Here is a 20330-nt window from a genome sequence, read left to right on the forward strand (position 1 = left end):
ATAGTCGTCGACTTGCATACTAAATGGATCGAGGCATTTCCCGTCAGGTCAGCCGACCACAGAAGTCACAATCGCACGGCTTTGCGAATTGTTAGCTCATTTTGGCTTGCCGCAAACCGTTGTATCAGATAACTGGCCTCAGTTCGCAAGTCAGCAGTTTTCTTAGTTCATAACTGCCAACAACATAACTTATCTACACAGTGTGCTGTACCACCCACAATCTAACGGTCTCGCAGAGCGCGCGGTTCAGACAATAAAGGATGGCCTTCTCAAGTACTCGATGGTGAATGATCTCGAAACAAAACTGGCGCAAGTGCTGTTAGGCTATCGACGTACCCCACTACCGTGCGGCAAGTCTCCTTCAGAAATGTTGAACTACCAAATTCGTTCACGCTTGGATACTTGTGTCCTTTCTCTACCTTGAAGTTACTCGCAGCCTCCTAGATTCCAGTACAGGGACCAGGTGTGGGTGCACAACTTTGGCCAAGGGAGGCGTTGGCATCCAGGCATCGTCAAGAGCACTGAGGGTTCACGGCTGGTAACGGTTGACACTCCAGATGGCCTAGCCAGACGTCACTTGGACCAAATTTTCCGTCGGGTGCTTCTATCACCCATGGCCCCAAAAGTGGAGGCTCCCAACTCGCTTAACCCAGCCCGGACTACAAGAATCGGCCGACATCAACACGAGAAGGCCAGTCCAGTCTGGCCACTACAGAACCAACTGGTGCCGTGCCTGTTCCTTCAACACCTCCAACATCCCTTCCAGCTGAACAGGCTCTCTGTCCCCTAAGTCCGCCAGTCTTACGGAGGTCTATTCTACCCCAGAACGAAGACCCGTGCAAAGACTGCAGTTTTAAAAGGGAGGGAGAAGTGATATGAAATGCTTGGAAGTGCTGTGCTAACATGTGTCAAACATGATTCGTTCTTTTGTGTTATGTCATAGGCAAGCAGCCTTTATATATAGTTCGTTGTCTCTGAAATAAATGTGTTGTGCGTTTGCTCTTGGGCCGTCTCTGTCACTCTGTCATCCACTACAACAGCTTTGACAACCACTTTATTGTTATGACACCAAGTACTAACATTTTGAAGAACACTTCTTAGTGTTGCCAATGCTTTACTGGAGTCTTGTTACATTAAATATGTGGTCTACTCAATAGTAATGTTTTTGTGCACTGAGACGGGCAATCTGCGAGATTACTTATGCAGACATAAAGTAGGAGATATTGTAATTGATCAGGTGAAGTGCTGCGGCACCTGACACATTACACGAATGCAGCAGTAGGAACATCAGTGTTGGGTGGCTTCCATAAAGAACACTTTGTTAGCAGAATGTCATGTTCATTATAAAATTCAGCTTTCTGTTCCTTTAGGAGTAGGAGTGTGCATTCAGACCACCATGGCAGCACTGGCAGTACTAAAGTGCCTCTGTCAACACCTCGTGCAGGTGTGTCACAGGCATGGACCACTGCAGGGGATGTTGGCAGTGGTCGTGGCTGTTTACAACATGAGCAGCGAAGGACCTGTTTGTGAACTTGAAGCCCTACATGCGCATGCCACAGGCTACTACTCTAACTTGCTCAAGTGCCTGCACAACTCCAGTGGTGTTCATATGATATGGGTAGAGATACTCGTGTATCATACCACCTGGACTGTGAGAAAATACGTTCACATGGGACAGCTGTGTAGGAACTACAGGAGATCCAGTGCAAGGAAGGTTTTTAGGCATATTGAAGGGAATGGCCTGGGGAGACTGCATTCACATGCTGAGAATGTATCTTGTAGTAGCAGCTCTTTATCCTTAGTTTGTGTACTCCCACCATAAGTCTGCTGTAGCTGGTTTGCTTAATAGCAGTCTGCAATGGAAAAGGGTTATGTGGTACAGCACGAGGCAGGAACAAGGGACGCAAAAAAAAAAAACGAGGACAAGCGCTTGCGATGAAAAGGGTGCCCGAAGAACTAGAAATGTAACTTATTAGGGTGACGGTGTGGGCTAGTTGGTTTTCCATTTTAGGTTGTGTGGTACAGCGTGAGGCAGGGACAAGGGACGCAAGAAAAACGGGGACAAGTAAGTTTAAAGCACTTGTCGTTTTTCTTGCGTCCCTTGTCCCTGCTTCATGCTGTACCACACAACCTAAAATGGAAAACCAACTAGCCCAAACCATCACTCTTCTAAGGAGAAAGGGGCTCTGAACTTCACACTCATATAAACCCTTTAAAACATTGGCTGACACTTTCAGGGCTATCATTTACACATACATTAACACCCAGCAAATTGTACCAGACGATCATTGCAGTAGCTTAAAGGGAAAATACAGAAAGAAAAATTGCTTGAACTGTATTGGTAAATCATCATTATACAATAAAAAAATGCCACTTTACCATGAGAAGTTCGGTAAACAAGAAAAAAGAAAGGCGAAAACAATAACACTGGTGGTGACGCCACCTTGGAGTTCCTGCACTACCTCACTGTGACGATGGTGTTTGCTCAGGACTAGCTCATTTTTCATTGGCCAAGATCGGTTATAGTGTTGTAAGCAAAGACAACATAGCAAGTTTCAAGGAGTTTTGCTAAGCCACAACAGCGAAAACACAATACTTTGTAATCTGTGACATAAAACTGACACACATGCACTTCACTCTCTGCATGAATTCAAGACATTGAGCTTTAACTTGCATTTTCTTTCTCATAATCGATCTTTTACTATGATATTAAAACACCCCAACCTCCCTCAGTTTGAAATTTTATACATAGACCAGTCTGCAATAAACAAGCAGCTGCAGGAATTTTATTTTAGTGATGCTGCGACAGCAAAGTTACAGGTGTTGGATGAAAGAGGGCACGGGCACCTTCATTACCCTCCTCTCTCCTCACAACATACTCTCATCATCTCCATGCAATGCAGCGAAAGCTATGGGTAACATCAACATAGAGGAAACCCAGTAAAAAACAACAACAATTGAAACTATTTGGAAATATCAATGGGTCCGAATAGAAATGCCAATTTCCAATTGGGGGGCCAACTGTTATCACCAACAGGACTATTTGGACCAGTTAGAACGGCCAACTGCTTCATTCCCTCATTTCAAATTGGGCCAGATGAAATATCCAGCAGGACCATTTGGTTCAATCTGAATTGCCAAATGGTCCAAATGGAGTTATCAAAACCATTTGGACAAAATTTAAGTGTGAAAATGCTGAGGTTTTGTGTGTAGAAAAATTTCAGATTTCTTGTTCTGGGTTTTCATATGCCAAAACCACGATATCATTATGACGTGCACCGTAGTAGGACTCTGGATTAATTTTGACCATCTAGGAAAGTTCTTCATGGCTCCACTGTTATATGCCAATAATCACCCCCCATGAAATGCTGACTGAATGGTAGTTTCACAAAAGGTGCAGTGGCACAGAAAGGCGAGCCTCCACCCTTCTCAGGATATACAGCCAGCTCTTGTCACAGTGCTATTTTACCTAGCTGTCTGATCAACTGACAACTTTTGATATGACATTTGGTGACATCAGATCCAGGAACCTGGTGATATATGCAAGACCCTGCTGGCTTCATAACATTCGAAAAAGCAGCTGAAAAATCTAATTGAAGAGCACGGAATTGTTCTTTTTATTTTATGTAGCGATGACATCTTTATGAAAGTTATTGTCACTGTATACTATACGCAATGTGCATGTTTATTTAAGATGTTTAGAATTATCAGAAGTGACTTAGGGGCCATTTAAAGAAAGTAATGTTTTGAAAGAACGCTTTATCAGCCTAAACTGATTTCGCATTTACTGATCATTAGTGTCCCTTTAATTGGTTGAACCTCGCAAGTGTAATGCAGAAGAGTAGCTGTGGCTTTCACCTGTGGCAAGCTTTCTTTTTATTTTTTTGTCTGCTTTCATTTGCCTTTTGCTCATTGATTCTACATTTCAATGAAACATGACACTTAATTTTTCCTCTTCGCTTTTTCTGTGTGACGGATGGTGGACCCAGGATCATTACAGTAACCGACACGGCAGTCTGAGAATATGCACACTACGATCTCTACTGTTACATTAACAAGCCTTTCACATACAGATAACTACGACACTTATGGAGACAGTTGTTTTTGTGAGATAAACGCATGAAAGGGGAAACATCCTACAATTGTTGCCACTGTTGCGTCTATGGTTGTTCTGCGCATAGCCATCAACAACTGTTGAGGGCAGGGCTCCATTGTGGCACACAGACTCGAGTGGGTAAAGCACCAGAGTGGGAGCCAACAGCAAACTCAGGAACTTGGGAAGGGGCTCGAGGATCCTAGACCATCAGGCCAATAGGGACACCAGGCCATCAAAGTACAAAGGGCGAGTAGAGAGCACCATGCCTTCGCCGGAGATTCAGGTGGGTTGACTTATGCTGGAACATCCCTGAGCCATCACAAGCAACCGGACCAAGCCAGTAGACAGTACCAAGCTGTTAGAGCATCATAGAAGAGGCCCGTGAACTAGAAGTTCAGCCAAGCTAGCTGGCCTTTTTTTCTTCTGGGCGTCTTTGCTACATGTGCTACATATAGTGCTGCTGACCACCATGTATCTAGACGGCATTCATTAAATCTGTTCCTACTGACGCGCTAGAGGTGACCAATAGGCTTCGTATTTTGCAGGCTGACACACAGTGTAGACAAAGTACTTGTCGACAACACATGACACACAACAGCAACAAAAATTTTGTAAGTGTTTATATTACACGGAAGTTAACATACACTGATAAGTCAGTCTTTAGATTCCGTCAGTACTATCTTCCTGCAATGACAAGTAGAACTACGCCATTCGTTCTGCCATAGCAGAACTGTGAACTGCTATCTCATCTTAGTGCATTATGAACACAATAACATATGCCGTTTCTGTCCTCATATGCAGCTTCTAGAGAGAAAACAGTACAGGTGTGTTTCTACGAATAGGAAAAGAGAAGCACTTTATTGTTGTCGCACCTCGTAAACATAATGTGTATGTCAGTCATCTATGTTTAAGTGTCAATGGCACAGAAGAGACTTCTATGAGAGTTCATGCTACGTTGCCTTAACTACATATGCCAAAGTCGCATTCATACAGATACCATAGTGCAGAATCCAGGAGGCTTTAGCCAAACAGTGTGGTTGGTTATGCAGGGTGTTTCACAAACTTGTGCCAAACCTTAAAGATATGCAAATGTGACGTAGCTGGACCAAACCAAGATGATGTTTGCTGTCACTTGGAGAGACTCATATCTCTGGCTAATTAGATAATTAGTCTTAATCCATCAACTTCTCAATTATTATAATTCAATGAAAAGTGACAATGAGAAAACTGTACAGCGACATGAGAAACTCCTGATACAGCTTTTTGTTGCTCAATATGTGCTACATGACTGGTTTTCTGGGCATGAAAGAAGCCCACGAATACACGCAAAGTTGCTGCGTGAGTGGTCACTCGAGCTACCTTGTGTGTATTCACAGGCTTCTTTCACACTCGGAAAACCACTTTTATGTGGCATATATTGAGCAACAGAAAGCTGTATTGGGAGTTCCTCATGTTGCTCTACAATTTTCTCATTAACACTTTTCATCTAATCATAATAATTGAGAAGTTGGTTAATTACGACTAATTATCTAATTGGACAGAATGAGAAAATTAATCTGAGTGTCTCCAAGTGACAGCAAACAACATGTCTTGGTTTGGTCCAGCTATGTGGCATTTGCATATCTTTAAGGTGTAGCACAAGTTACGTGAAACAGCCTGTATATGTTGTATAGCTTCATGCTGTTGAGCACATTTACCCTTATAAACAATTTCTACATAAAAGTACAAAAACGCCCTGTGACATGGCACCATGTAAGATGGCCATCATTAATACGGAGGCTCACACTATCTGTATAATTTCATGGCATAATTTCACAGAATGGCACTTTTCCACATATGTAAGTTACCTACCCTGCAAAGCTCATCTACCCACAAAATCTTTTATCTGTAGACTACAACATATACTCCTACCTCAAGAGCAGAGCACTCGGCAGGCCCAGGCTGTAATGTGAGCCTGCTATGAGTGTCAAAGTGCCTCCAGTCATTATTTTTCTTTTCAATGCGCTATTCTGCGAAAATTGGTGCTTGGCACTTATTCCAGATGAAATTGCACCTATTCTTCCCTTTTTGATATATGTGAAAGATAAACTGTGCCGATTGGGGGTGGAGGGGGGGGGGGGCAAAGACTACAAAAACAAGGCACTAGTGTACATTGTTTTCCGGAACTGCTTTGAATTTATCTAGGATCAATGATTCCTGAATACGGAAATTGTGTATATGTACAACAAGATAGAATTTGTACTGGCTCTTGCCTAGCCCCAAAACTGCGTAAGCTTTTTAAAACAAAGGGTGTCTAAGTATTAATGCCACTGTTAAATGGCATGTTAAGGCTTGCCTTAGGTTTGTTGCAGATTTTTGGCTATGCTTATTTTTTAAAAACATGAAGTGTATTCATGTGACAACAATGTTGCAGCAGTTCAGGGGTTTGTTCACCGTGCTAGACATCACATATGACTTGCCACCTGAGTAGTCTGAAGTTTTTGAATATTAAAATCTGCATGTACTTTTAAAACACATGTTGGATGTATTTAAGTAAAGGAGGAAAGGCACTCATGAGATACGATTCTGCATACTCAAAGCCTGTTAAAAGAGGCCTAGTGATGTCATGCTTAACACAAAGTATAAAGAAATATTGTCTCTATAAGCCTACACAAAGCCTTAGTGCTCAGGTGGAAAGATTGATAAGCAGCCTGATTGTGGCAATAGCCAGAAGACTGTTAAGCACAATAAATGGTAGGAGAAATACTGAGGATAATGATTCAAATAAATTGTGACCTATAGTGCTGCTGTGCGCACAAAGTTTTGCACAAGCTAAAAAAGATAATCACTAAGCACGAAGTTTATATAGTGTTCTGTGCCTGGGATAACCTAATAGGAATAAATAAAATGGTGAATGGTCGCAATGAATGAAGTCATCAACAGCAATGGCAGTGTGAACCACATGTGGAAGTTAGTAAATGGTAAAAAAAGAAGTTATATTTATAAAATCCCTTTAACCTGCGGAAGAAAGTACATTGGACAGACCAAGAAGTGTATTAAACACCTTTAAGAAAGCATCAAAATAACCGCCAAAACATAACCTAGTAAATATAACAAGTAACCTAGCATAGCATCTGTCACAATGCACATCACAGTTCGAAAAAACTAAATGACCACATGTGCAGAATAGATTGGAATTATAAGTGAGGTGTACGCCATGGCAAGTGCAAGAGAATGTGTAAGAACACCATCAATAGCTATATCTCCTAAAGAAATTCAATTCTTGCAGGAAATGCAGTAAAAATAATTGCTGAATATTCTACTGATTGAACCTGGAGATGCAAAAGGAATGTGGATGTGTAATGTACTTGCACTTCGATCTTCACTCTGGTTGTCATTTTCTTACAATGTGCAAATAGATGTGCATCAACAAACTGTCCGAGATAAAGTGTTGCTAGTTCACATTCTGTGTATGTGGTGTGTGTTTCTCCAATTTTAAGGTTATGACATCACATAACAGCCCTTAATCAAAAACAAGGTTGACAAGCTACTTAAGCAGGAAAACACAGGGGGGATGGGATATTTAGATAAATGAACAAAACAAATAAAACGTCAATTCTTGTGGAATTTCATACTTGTTTGTTACCATGACTATTCAAATTCATCATCGTCATCATCAACCTATTTATGTTAGCAAAGTACCAAGCTAACACAGTTCCTCCATCGTGCCTATTGTAAAGTAGTCTTTAGACTATCCATACTGGCATAAAACGCTGAATATCCAACACACTTGATGGCATTGAGGACGACGTCGTTTAGGGTGCCAAGGACCCTTGCGAAGCATCTGAAGAGGACAACTTGTCTGGCAGTTCTGATGAGGATGGCGCTTGTGGCATTGACTAGTGAGCTTTAGTAGTTGAGCTTACGCTAAAGGAAGATGTTTCATGTTTGCTTTTTGTTTTTCTAAAAAAGACATGGGCCAACCTATATTCTAATTCATTATCATCAGCCGCAGCCTATTTTATGTCCACTGCAGGACGAAGGCCTCTCCCTGCGATCTCCAATAGCCCTGTCCTGCACCAACCTATTCAAACCAGCACCCGCAAATTTCCCAATTCCGCCGCACCCCCCCCCCCCCCAACCTAGTATTCTGCCGTACTCTACAGCGCTTCCCTTCTCTTGGTACCCTTTCTGTCACCCTAATGGTCCAACGGTTATCTAATCTGCACATTAGATGACATGCCCAGCACCATTTTTTTCTCTTAATGTCTGTTAGAATATCGTCTATACCTGTTTGCTCTCTGATCCAAACTGCTCTCTTTCTATCTCTTAAAGTTATGCCTAGCAGTCTTCGTTCCATCGCTCATTGTGCGGTCCTTAACTTGTTCTCAAGCTTTTTTGTCAGTCTCCAAGTCTCTGCGCCATATGTCAGCACTGGTAAAATGCACTGATTGTGTACCTTCCTTTTCAATGATAACGGTAAGCTTCCAGTCAGGAGCTCACAATGTCTGCCGTATGCAATCCAATCCAATTTTATTCTTTTGTGAATTTCCTTCTCATGGTCAGGGTTCCCTGTGATTAGTTGACTTAGGTAAACGTACTTCACAGACTCTAGAGGCTGACTTGCGATCTTGAAATCTTGTTCCCTTGCCCGGTTATTTATCATTATCTTTGTCTTCTGCATATTATTCTTCAGCCCCACTCTTATACTCCCCCTATTAAGGTCTTCAACCATTTATTGTAACTCGTCCGCAGTGTTGCTGAATAGAACAATGTCATCGGCAAACCGAAGGTTGCTGAGGTATTCGCCGTCGATCCTTACTCCTAAACCTTCCCAGTTTAATAGCTTGAATACTTCTTCCGAGCACGCAGTGAATAGCATTGGAGAGATTGTGTCTACTTGGCTGACCCCTTTCTTCATAGGTATCTTCCTACTTTTCTTGTGTAGAATTAAGGTGGCTGTGCAATCTGTAGATAATTTCCATGGTATTTACATAAGCGGTCTGTACTCCTTGATTATGCAATGCCTCTATGACTGGTGGTATCTCTACTGAATCAAATGCTTTTTCGTAATCTATGAAAGCCATATAGAGAGGCTTATTGTACTCTGCGGATTTCTCGATAACCTGATTAATGACATGGATGTGATCCAATGTAGAGTATCCTTTCCTGACGCCAGTCTGCTGCTCCCTTGGTTGACTAAAGTCCAATGTTGCCCTTACTCTATTGGAGATCATTTTGGTAAATATTTTATATAATACTGGGAGTAAACTAATGGGCCTATAATTTTTCAGTTTTTTTAACGTCGCCCTTTTTGTGGATTAGTATAATGTTTGCATTCTTCCAGTTTTCTGGGACCCTTGCAGTCGATAGACACTTCGTATAGAGAGCCGCCAGTTTTCCAAGCATTGTGTGTCCTCCATCTTTGATTAAATCGACTGTTATTCCATCCTCTCCTGCCGCTTTTCCCCATTTCATGCCTTGCAAGGCCCTTCTGACCTCATCTCTAGGAGGAGCTTCTGTTATATAGGAGGAGTTTCCGTATACTGTTCACTGTTTCGAATAAAGTACTCCTGAGCCCTCTAGGTACTGTACAGGTCATATAGAATTCTTCCGATGCTTTTATTATACCTTCGAAATTGCTGATGATATTATCCTGCTTATCTTTCAGTGCATTCATCTTGGTTTGTCCTATGCCAAGTTTTCTTCTCACTGATTTCAGGGTGCGTCCATTTTTTACGGCTTCTTCAGTCTTTCTCACGTTATAATTTTGAATATCACTTATTTTCGCCTTGCTGATCAGTATTGATAGTTTCGAGCATTCTGTCTCATCTCTTGAGTTGGACACTTTCATTCTTTTCGTTTCTTTATTAGGTCCTTTGTTACTTGGGAGAGCTTGCCTACTGGTTGCCTTGGTGCCTTGCCTCCCACTTCAATTGCTGCCTCTGAAGCCAGCCTCAGTACAGTTTCCTTCATTACCTCTATGTCATGATCATCGTCACTCTGTTCTAAGGCTGCATATTTGTTTGCAAGTGCCAGCCTAAATTTGTCTGCTTTTACCCTTACTGCCTCTAAGTTGACCTGTTTTTTCTTGACCAATTTTACTCTTTCTCTGTTCAAATTGAGGTGAATACTGGCCCTCACTAACCTAAAATCACTGCACTTTACCCTACCTATCACTTCTACATCCTGCACTATGCTGGGATCAGCAGAAAGTATGAAATCAATTTCATTTCTTGTTTCACCATTAGGGCTTTTCCAGGTCTCCTTTCTGTGGCTATGCTTCCTGAAAAAGGTGTTCATTATTCTCAGCTTATTCCTTTCTGCGAATTCTACCAGCATCTCTCCTCTAGTGTTTCTAGAATCGACACCGTAGTTGCCAACTGCCTGTTCACCCGCCTGCTTTTTCCCCGCTCTTGCATTGAAGTCACCCATTACTACTGTATACCGCATTTGCACTTTTCTCATCGCTAATTCAACATCCTCATAAAACTTATCTACTTCCTCATCTTCGTGACTGGACGTTGGAGTGTAGGCTTGTACTACCTTTAATCTTTACCTCTTATTTAGTCTGATTACGACTACTGCTACCCTCTCGTTGATGCTGTAGAATTCGTCAATGTTACCTGCTTTGTCCTTATGGATTAGGTCCTACCCTGTGTTGCTTCTTATCTGGGAGACCTCTATAGCAGAGGACATGGCCGTTATTCAGCAATGTGTAAGCCTCACCAGCTCTTCTAATCTCACTAAGGCCGATAATATCCCAAACAATGTCTGATAGTTCTTTGAAGAGTCCTGCTAAGCTAGCCTCACTCGAGTGGGTTCGGGTGTTAAACGTTGCAAGGGTCAGTTTCCATGGGCAGCCTGTCCAGACCCAGAGACTCTTAGCACCCTCTGCTGCGTTGCAAGTCTGACCGCTGCCTTGGTCAGGTGCTCCGCAGCTATTGGGGACTGAGGGCCATTGGTTAATCGAAGATATCATTAGGGAGGTTGTGGCCGAATACTACACCAGGGAGGCCAATTCCTGTTCTGGTGAGGGAGTGTCTTTGTTCAAGCTTAGTGGGCCTTCTTAATTTGGTTGTACCTGGATTAGTGTAGCCCCACTCGCTATAACTTCAGAATAACTTGAATAATGCAATGAATAATTTTACAACCCAATTATTGCATCTACAAATGGATTGGCAAGCACATAACATAATATATTAGCTTAAGAAATAGGCTAACATAATAAATAATCAGTTCTGATATTGTCTTCTTTTTTTTGTCAAATTGGAATTTTTGATGCAACTGCAAGAACATGCAGTAGTGTTTGTGTAATAGCTAAAGGGACATGAACTTTGCTTTTTGCCTGATCTGTTAAGAAAGCATGCAAACTGTAATTACCGCAGATCTGCACAACATTTTCATATTTGCAGGGAAAGGAAAGATGTTTAGTACACAGAATGATTACTGCTGACACTGCCAACACATCCTGGTTACAAGAAATGAGTAAAGTGTCAACTATAATGCTGGACTGGTCGTCGATAAATAGCACCGATTACATTTTGCACTGTTTTGACGTGATGCATAAGCAGGTGGCAGACAACTTCTTTCACTATATATACAGTGTTGTAAACAAGTTCATTATTTTCCTTGTGCATTGCAAGTACTACCACGAAATGCCACCACTTCAGAGAAGGCCACATTTTGACCAGTTTTAATGCAGAATCGAACTCATCCACAGATGTTATGACTCGTCACTAACAGTGACCAACCACTAATGGCCTCAGAACTTCAAGACTGGTGATGGAAGCCACAAAAGAGCAGAAACTATGAGAAGTGCTGTGCAGAGTCATCAAACAAAAGTCTAAGGTTTTTTACTGCAAAGGCAATTTACTTGTGCATGACATTAGGGAGCTGCTTTACTGCATGGTACAAACACCTAAGATGCAAGAAGTTTTATTTCTTTTTGCCCAATGAACCTAATTGCAGATTTCCTTTTTTTTCTTTGAAGTATTCTTGCATAATTTATGGACGAACCATATTCTTGGGGTTTCCTTTGACATTCGTTATTTTCAAACTATAATATTTTTTAGTTAGTTTTTCAACTATACCAAAAATTTTGGTTTTGCAAATTTTGGTGCTGCATCACTGGATATACCATTCAGCCTGATACAACCTTTACACCACAATATATGCATGTGCCAACAATGTACAGCACCCAAAGGGTGTAGACTGGTCCTCACGTTTAAAGAAACATTCTGCAGTTCGTTAAATAGTTATGAATAAACTTAGAAACATGCCCTGTGTCATGTTTGACAGAATGAACTGTAACAACCTGCCTAATTGCCTGCTTTCTTCTTACTACATTCTTTACACATATGACACATCTATAACCCTGACATTTGTGTAGGGAACCTAGTTTCGAAACTTAATACTGACTTAAACAACGTGTTAAATTCGTGCAGTATTAACCAGCTCAATATAAACTTGTCTAAAACTAAATTTTAGTCTTGTCCCACCAACGCTCATCCGCATTCATTCCTTCATTTTAACTTGGTAATAATCTTATTGCACATAGTACTTCCTGAAGGGGATCACGGTCACTGACCAAGTCTGATGTATAACCCGCATTTCGGAACCGGGCACGTGTTGCTTGAGTTGAACAGAAAATCGTCGTCACTTATGTAGCCAGCACGTGACGTAACAAACATGCGTCCGGTGTGTCCGGCGTGTCCGGTTCATCGTAGCTGGCGTCAATTGAATGATTAGCGATTCTAGCAGCCACCGGGATGACATGTTCTTTTCTTTGGCAACAACAGTGGCATTGTCCCAGTCAATCTTGTGGCTATGTTCCTGCACATGCTCGGCAATGGCATTCGTCATGTGACTATTATTTCTTACGTCACGTTTATGGTCCTTGAGGCGTCTGGAGAACTTCCCTGTTTCACCAATATATTTTATGTGGCAATCAGCGCATAGTATTTTATACACGACTCATAAAGAAAAAGGTAAAGGACATCACGCTGAGTGAAGATGACGCCATGGTCTCGTTCGACGTCACATCGCTTTTCACTAGTGTCCCAGTGAATTTGGCAATAGCCATGTGATAAGAAGCCCTAGAAGCAGAGAGTGGTCTTCCTGGTTGCATGTCCTTCGATGTCCCCGAACTGCTGTGGTTTTGTCTAAGCAATAATTTTTCTTATGGTGGCAGCCTTTATCAGCAAACGCATGGCATGGTGATGGAGCGCCAATATTGGTTACCACGGCCAATATAGTAATGGAAGCCTTGGAAGGAAAGGTGCTGGCCACATTCAACCCGGCCCCTAAAGTTTTTTATCGCTACGTAAAATGACTGCTTCTGTATTTTGAAGAAGCAAGACATACAACGCTTCCTGGACTGCCTGACTGCCCAAAATGCACACATACAATTCACCGCTGGACACGAGAGGGACAACTTGTTGCCTTTATTGGATGTACTGATTCGTCGGGATGGGGGCGCTCTCGCCTTCTGAGTATACAGGAAGCCTGCGCACAAAGGTTGTTACCTCAGGTTTAATTCCTGTTATCCTGTCGGCCACAAGACGTCCGTAGTGTTGTCCTTGATAACATGCGCCATACGCGTCTCCTCAGGCGACAATGCACTGAAAAAGAAATTACGGACGATCCACCGTGAGCTAACCCGCAACGGCTACCCTAATTGTTCCATATGCAGGACGGAGAAGCGGATATGACAGCCAAGCTCGGAGAACAACACGACAATCTGTGCACGTGCAGCCATCCCTTACGGCCGAGGAATCAGCGAGGCACTGTCACGCGTATTTTCAACATACAACTTGCGCATTGCCCACATCCCAACCAGCAAGCTTCGGAACCAGCTAATGAATGTGAAAGACAGGTTACCTGTTGAATCATTCCCAGCGGTCGTGTATAAGATACCATGCGCTGATTGCCACAAAGTATATATTGGTGAAACAGGGAAGGTCTCCAGATGCCTCAAGGACCATAAATGTGATGTAAGAAATAATAGTCACACGACGAACGCCATTGCTGAGTATGCGCAAGAACACAGTCACAAGATTGACTGGGACAATGCTAATATTGTTGCCAAAGAAAAGAACATGTCATCCCGGCGGCTGATAGAATCGCTAATCATTCAATCGACGCCAGCTATGGTGAACCGGACACCAGGGACTATGCCTGCCATTTACGCACGCTTATTACATCACGTGCTGGCTACATAACTGATGATGATTTCCTGTCCAACTCAGTAAACAAGGAACCCGTACGCAGTTCCGAAACGTCGGATTATACATCAGACTTGGTCAAATGAGCGTGATCCCCTTCATTTCCATGCCTGACCAGACGAACTTTCGTCGAACCCTTGATTATAGTACTTCCTGTAACTATTTGGGTGTAGAACTTGATTCTAACCTTAAATTTTATCAACACATAGCAAACATTAGGCAGAAGGCAACATATGAAATAAGGACACTTTTAAAAGCTCGGTATGCATTGAACCACAAAACACTTACCCACTTAGAATCATTACAAGTATTACAAAACTAGGCTGTTAGAATTACATTTAATTTGAACCATTTCAATTCCAAACAGTTATTACGTAATTACAACATTCTTACCGTAGATGAACTTATTAACCTTAATCTTGGTACATTTTTATGCCAACAACTAGGTAATGCTCACTGGAACAGGCTGATACCTCTTGTCTAATGAATACTAATCTTAGGCGATTTGCACTAAACAATATTATTATTCTTCCCAAGGTACGCACAAATTATGGTTAGCAGAGTATCCATTTTTTGCCCATTTCCTTCTTGAACACACTACCTCCTACAATTAAATCATGTATATCATTAACTAGAACTAAAAGACCACATTTTATCATCTGCAACCACTTGTCTTTTTTTTTTTTTCATTCCTCCCTTCCAAATGTACATTTTGTTAAAACTTATGCTACACAAATAAAAGTTTGCTTGGTTGTGTTTCATTATCCATTTACTTTCATAATGGCATAATTAGTCAAATGTCATAATTATTATACTTCTTTACTAGGATGTTTGTAGCTAATTTGTATTAGTGCTGCTAATACAAATTAATACAACCAATACTATGTTTCCTATTTTTTTTTATTTTTTACATTATTTGTTGCAAGTGTTTATATTTTTACTTATACGCTGTACAGGAGGTCCCATTAGTCTTTGACGTCGGGACCTCCTCCTGTATAATATTCCCTTGTACTGTATTTTGTCAATAAAAAACCCTCATTCATTCATTCATTCATTCATTCATTCAATGAAATGCTTTGTAATGTCTAAGGAAATACCAAAGTATTTCATTGGCTCTTTATATTAGACAAGCTTTCCCAAATATTAAGTACTGTACTTTTTTAAGTGATATAACTTTCTGAAACCTGTACTGATGCCAATAATCTACTGATGTAAATTTAATGAGATCAACATTAAAAAAAAAACAAGTACAGCTGCATAAGTAAAGGAAGATCAGTATTTTATTTATTTATTTAGTACCTACTACAGACCTTTCAGTCCAAGCAGAGGGGCAATAGAATGCATACAAACAAAAGAGAACAAATTAGGGACAAGCGAATACAAATTTATACAATTTTTAGTCACACTCTATCTGTAAACTGTCATTCCAGTCTGATATTGTTCTGGAAAAAAAAAAAAAGAAAATTTAAACGTGTCAGTTCAAACATAATAGGGTGTTAGTGAGTCCGGATGATGCTGTCTTGTGTGCCGTGTTAGTGCAGGTGTTATGTGAGTCGATGGTTTAATTTCAAGCTTGTTGAGAAGAAGGGAAAGGAATTCAAGCCTTAGCATCATTCGGAGTGATTCAAGAGTGGGTATGGAATTTTCTGTCATAATTTTAGAGGGAGAGTCCAGTCTTACGAATTTATGAAATATAAACCTAACTGCCTCTCTTTGCATTTTTTCAAGACTCACAATATTTGACTTAGCGTAAGGATCCCATGATATACATGCATACTCTAACTTTGGTCTATTGAAAGTAAAAAAAACAGTAATTTCACATTAGGCGGGGCATTTTTCAGTTTGTGTCTTAGGAAACAGGGTTTGCGGAAAGCAGAACAAATATCATTAATGTGCATGTTCCACGACAATGTGGAAGTAAAAGTAACACCTATGTATTTGTAATTGTTAGTCTCACGCAGAGATGAAGAACCTAGCGTATAAGTTAGTGGTTCTTTTTTAAGAGTAATACGAAGAAATACGAATTTATCAGCATTAATAAACATACCCCATTCATTACACCACTTCATTATGTTATTTAAATCCTTTTAGAGGACAGTCTGATCATTCTGACAATTTACATCACTGTATAAAATACAATCATCGGCAAACAGTCTAATTTGCACACTGGGAGTTATGGTTTTAACAATGTCATTTATATACATTAGAGACAGTAAAGGCCCCAAGGCACCACCTTCTGGCACCCCTGATATGACTGGGAGAGTGGCCGAGCTATGTTCACCAACTGTAACAAAGTGAGTGCGTTTGCTCAGGTAAGCAATAATCCAGTTTATGAAAATGACAGGTATGCCAATAATTCTAAGTTTGAAGATTAATTTGTCGTGCGGAACCTAATCGAAGGCTTTTCTGAAATCTAAAACTATTACATCTATTTGACCATTATTGTCTAGAGATAAAGCAAACGAATGAATCACTGATACCAATTACTGCAGCACATGACAAGATTTTGTTCACTTAACACTGCCAATAAAAATGCCTACACTAATTTATGATGGACCATACAAAACTGCTATTTTTGGCCTTCATCAATGTAATAAGTAAAACCATTACAAAATAAACCGGGCACTGCAAATGTTTTGATTATATTACAGAACTGCGATTGTGTTGTTCCAAAACTGGTCCTGCAGAATTGCCTAAAGAGTTAAATTAGGCTGGAAATGCAAAGTGTTCAGCTTGTAAACAATATGTTATTGACAGTATGCCTTATAATGTCAACAATATGGTGCTTCCACAAGAGCAAACAAGAAAAATGTATGCGATTTCTTTGGCATTTACCACACTTAGTTTCCCTTATACTTTACCAGATGTAGCACCAAATAAGGTTAACTCGGAAAAAACACAAGGCTATTTTAAAAGCGTAAAATCATGCAATGGAAATTTTGATGACCATGAATTTTACAGAAATAAAAGGTGGCAAGCCTATGCTGCCAGTTCAACAGAAATTCTTTACAATATTGAACAGCATCAATGAAAATGTGCTGTTAAGCTTTCATTCTAGTTTACAATACATGGATCCTCAATGACTAAATCAGTACAGTACCTTACTAACAGTAAAGAAACGTTGCATAATTCGACTCCCTTAAGTCAGCTTCGCCGCAGTACATCCGTGCTAGGCGGTGATCATAAAGTGAAAGGGGGCGACCGTTACTGCTAATGCGTGTTCCTTAATTGTGCACGCGCGCACCCGCTGTTTTAGGCGCACCACTCACAGGTGTAAAAAATTATCTCGGGCGCGGCTTTGGAGATTTGAGCACTTCTTTCACCTATGTTACGCACCGCGAATGATGAGACCGTAAACCAGTCTCTGGTACGCGTTCCTTACTTATACACACACTGGAAGCCATTATGAGCTGCTTCTGATGCTCGCTGAAGCAATTTCGGCCCCTTGTTTTGGGGTCATGGCCCTATGTGCTCGTACTGTGGCCAGAGACGGCGCGTGAGACTCTTACTACGTTTCTACAAGCACAATAGTCTTTGTAACAAGCCTTAGCATATCAGACACCTCCAACAAATCAATGTAGTAGCAATCACAGTATTAGTCCTCAGAGAGATGAGTAGTTGCGCTTGCAGTTTGCACATTCTCCCTTCCCGTAAACCGCAAGACAATGTGTATCATTCACCGCATTACACAGATGTATTGCGGTGGGACCACTGTGAACCGAGTGCTTCAATGCGCTACAAGTATGGTACATTACGGTGAAGCATACTATAGCACATCCGTTGCCGGCGGCCCGATGTGCAAGCGATGGGCACACAGCACGAAGATTTAGTTACACACACAGAAGTTCACGCTAGCACCCATTCATAAACCACATAAACTAGACGCTTTATGTGCACTGTTTGCTGTGGAGCTGACTTCGAGAGACATATCGCTATCTACGAAGCAGGCGGAAAAGTTCCATTCGCATCTGCGTGCCTTCGCAGGACACGGCGACCCCGTAGAAACTAACAATAGCGGCAACGTCCTGCGCAGAAACCACATAATCACCTTCTAAAAGGCTGCTGGGCAACATGAACACGGGCACAGGCAAATTTCACTGACGCACATAGCACAAGGGCCAAACCACAACCTATTTAAACGACACACTTACAGAAAACTTCACCTATGACTTCATGTTGTCTCCTATCTCATCTCGAGGAACTTGTCTCGTTGATCAGTTTACCATGAACCAACTAGCCCAAGCAAGAGTTTTACTTGTCTACTTCAAACAGGAAAAAGCGGCGACGACATGCAGACAAACCACATTACCTTCCACAAAGCTAGTGAAAAACACGAGCAGCCAGGGGCACGGCCGAAGTCCGCACGGGCAGAATGGAGCTCTCGTCGCGTCCATCACTTTAGCGGCACCTATTTAAAAATAATATACGGAGCCAAGCCAAATCATTATTTAGCGTCTATTTGGGTGAACCTAACGCTTTCGGGCCCTAAGCGTTCGAACGACCAGGGCACTATAACGCTTACCCCCCCTTTCCACTCCGTCGACCGGGTCGCAGGAACGGCGGCCTTCACTTACACCTAAACTGTACGAAGGCCGCCGTTCCTGCGACCCGGTCGACGGAGTGGAAAGGGGGGGTAAGCGTTATAGTGCCCTGGTCGTTCGAACGCTTAGGGCCCGAAAGCGTTAGGTTCACCCAAATAGACGCTAAATAATGGCTTGGCTTGGCTCCGTATATTATTTTTAAATAGGTGGCGCTAAAGCGATGAACGCGACGAGAGCCCCGAATCGGTGCTTCCGTTCTGCCCGTGCGGTATGGTGCGGTCTTCGCTTGTGTCCGTGGCTGTGGAGAAGTGATTTTAGCTGTTTGATGTCGTTAAATGTGAGAGCTTGTGGCGAAGTCATTGAGTATGGCCGTAGTAGTTCTGCCGATGTAGTGTTTTGCGGACTTCACCTGTGCCTGTGACTGATCGTGTTGCCCAATAGCTTTGTGGAAAGCGACGTGGTTTGTGTGGATGTCATCGCAGCGTTTGCCAGCTCCTGGGTGGCCCCTGTGCCAGTTGTTGATGGTCTTGCGCAGTAGCTTTGTGGAAGTTGATGTACCTTGTGTGGATTTCGTTGGCGCTTATGACTGCCTTAATTATAGGTGGTCACGCTGCCTTTTGAAGCGCGTTCGAGCGCGAGAAACTTCACCGAATTTTTCGTAAACAACGTGGACGTCTCGAAATGTTAGCTAGAAATCAACCAGCAGCAACCAAGTCTGTATTTTGTGGTTTTTCGAGCTTATACTCATGCGAGCAGCAGAAGGACAAAAGATCCGTTACATAACGTCAGTTCCATAAAATCAGCTTTGCCGCAATACAGTCATGTTATGCGGTGAAGCATACGTAATGTATTGCGGTAAAGTGTATGAAAAAGTAGGCAGGGACCACAGCGTTACTGGGGTGATTTTCTTGTATTATGATCATGGCCGTGCGCAAACAAGGAAGAATCACAGTCGAAGCGCATGGCACAAACCTTGCCAATGCTTCAATTGGGAAAAAAATAAAATAAAACGAATTGGAGTGGGTGATGCCAAAAACAAAGCCTTGACTTTTGTATTATCAAAGCAGTTCCGAAAATAGTCAATCATATTCCAAGCTCCTGCATTATTTATGATTGTTTAAAGTATATGCATATATTGTGCACCAGCCTTAGCACCAATTCTAATGTACTTTAATGATGTAAGTTTAATAACACGTGGCAAATATGTAATTTATGCTGTATGGTGTTGTGCTGTTTATAAGCTGCCGCTTTCATGTGGTAATGTGTACATTGGCTGGAAGAGTTGATGCATCCTCCTTATAGAACTCATTGAAAGGTCAACCACCTGTCAAGCCATCATTGTTCTTGCGGTTGTACACCAGATTTCACAAACATGGAATAGTTATATAGAAAGAGTAGCTGAGGCTTAACATATCCACATGCATGCACAGGAGTGCGGGAGTCGACCATCTATCTCTCTAACTCAGGTTGAATGTGCATACTTGAGTA

At 41.7% G+C, this 20330-nt stretch overlaps 1 long non-coding RNA gene across 2 annotated transcripts; it reads right to left on the reverse strand.

Moving 5' to 3' along the window:
- Positions 1-2764: 2764 nt before the first annotated feature.
- Positions 2765-18864, reverse strand: LOC129386813 (uncharacterized). 2 transcript variants are annotated; one of them, XR_008614099.2, is made up of 3 exons: positions 18453-18864; positions 13958-16585; positions 12907-13698 (listed from the first exon to the last, which is right to left on the reverse strand). It is a non-coding gene; the product is annotated as an uncharacterized lncRNA (long non-coding RNA). The 2 variants fall into 2 exon arrangements; XR_008614098.2 differs by lacking the exons at positions 12907-13698; positions 13958-16585 and adding an exon at positions 2765-4405.
- Positions 18865-20330: the final 1466 nt, after the last annotated feature.

This window comes from Dermacentor andersoni, chromosome 6 (assembly GCF_023375885.2).
Source record: "Dermacentor andersoni chromosome 6, qqDerAnde1_hic_scaffold, whole genome shotgun sequence".
Lineage (NCBI taxonomy): Eukaryota > Metazoa > Arthropoda > Arachnida > Ixodida > Ixodidae > Dermacentor > Dermacentor andersoni.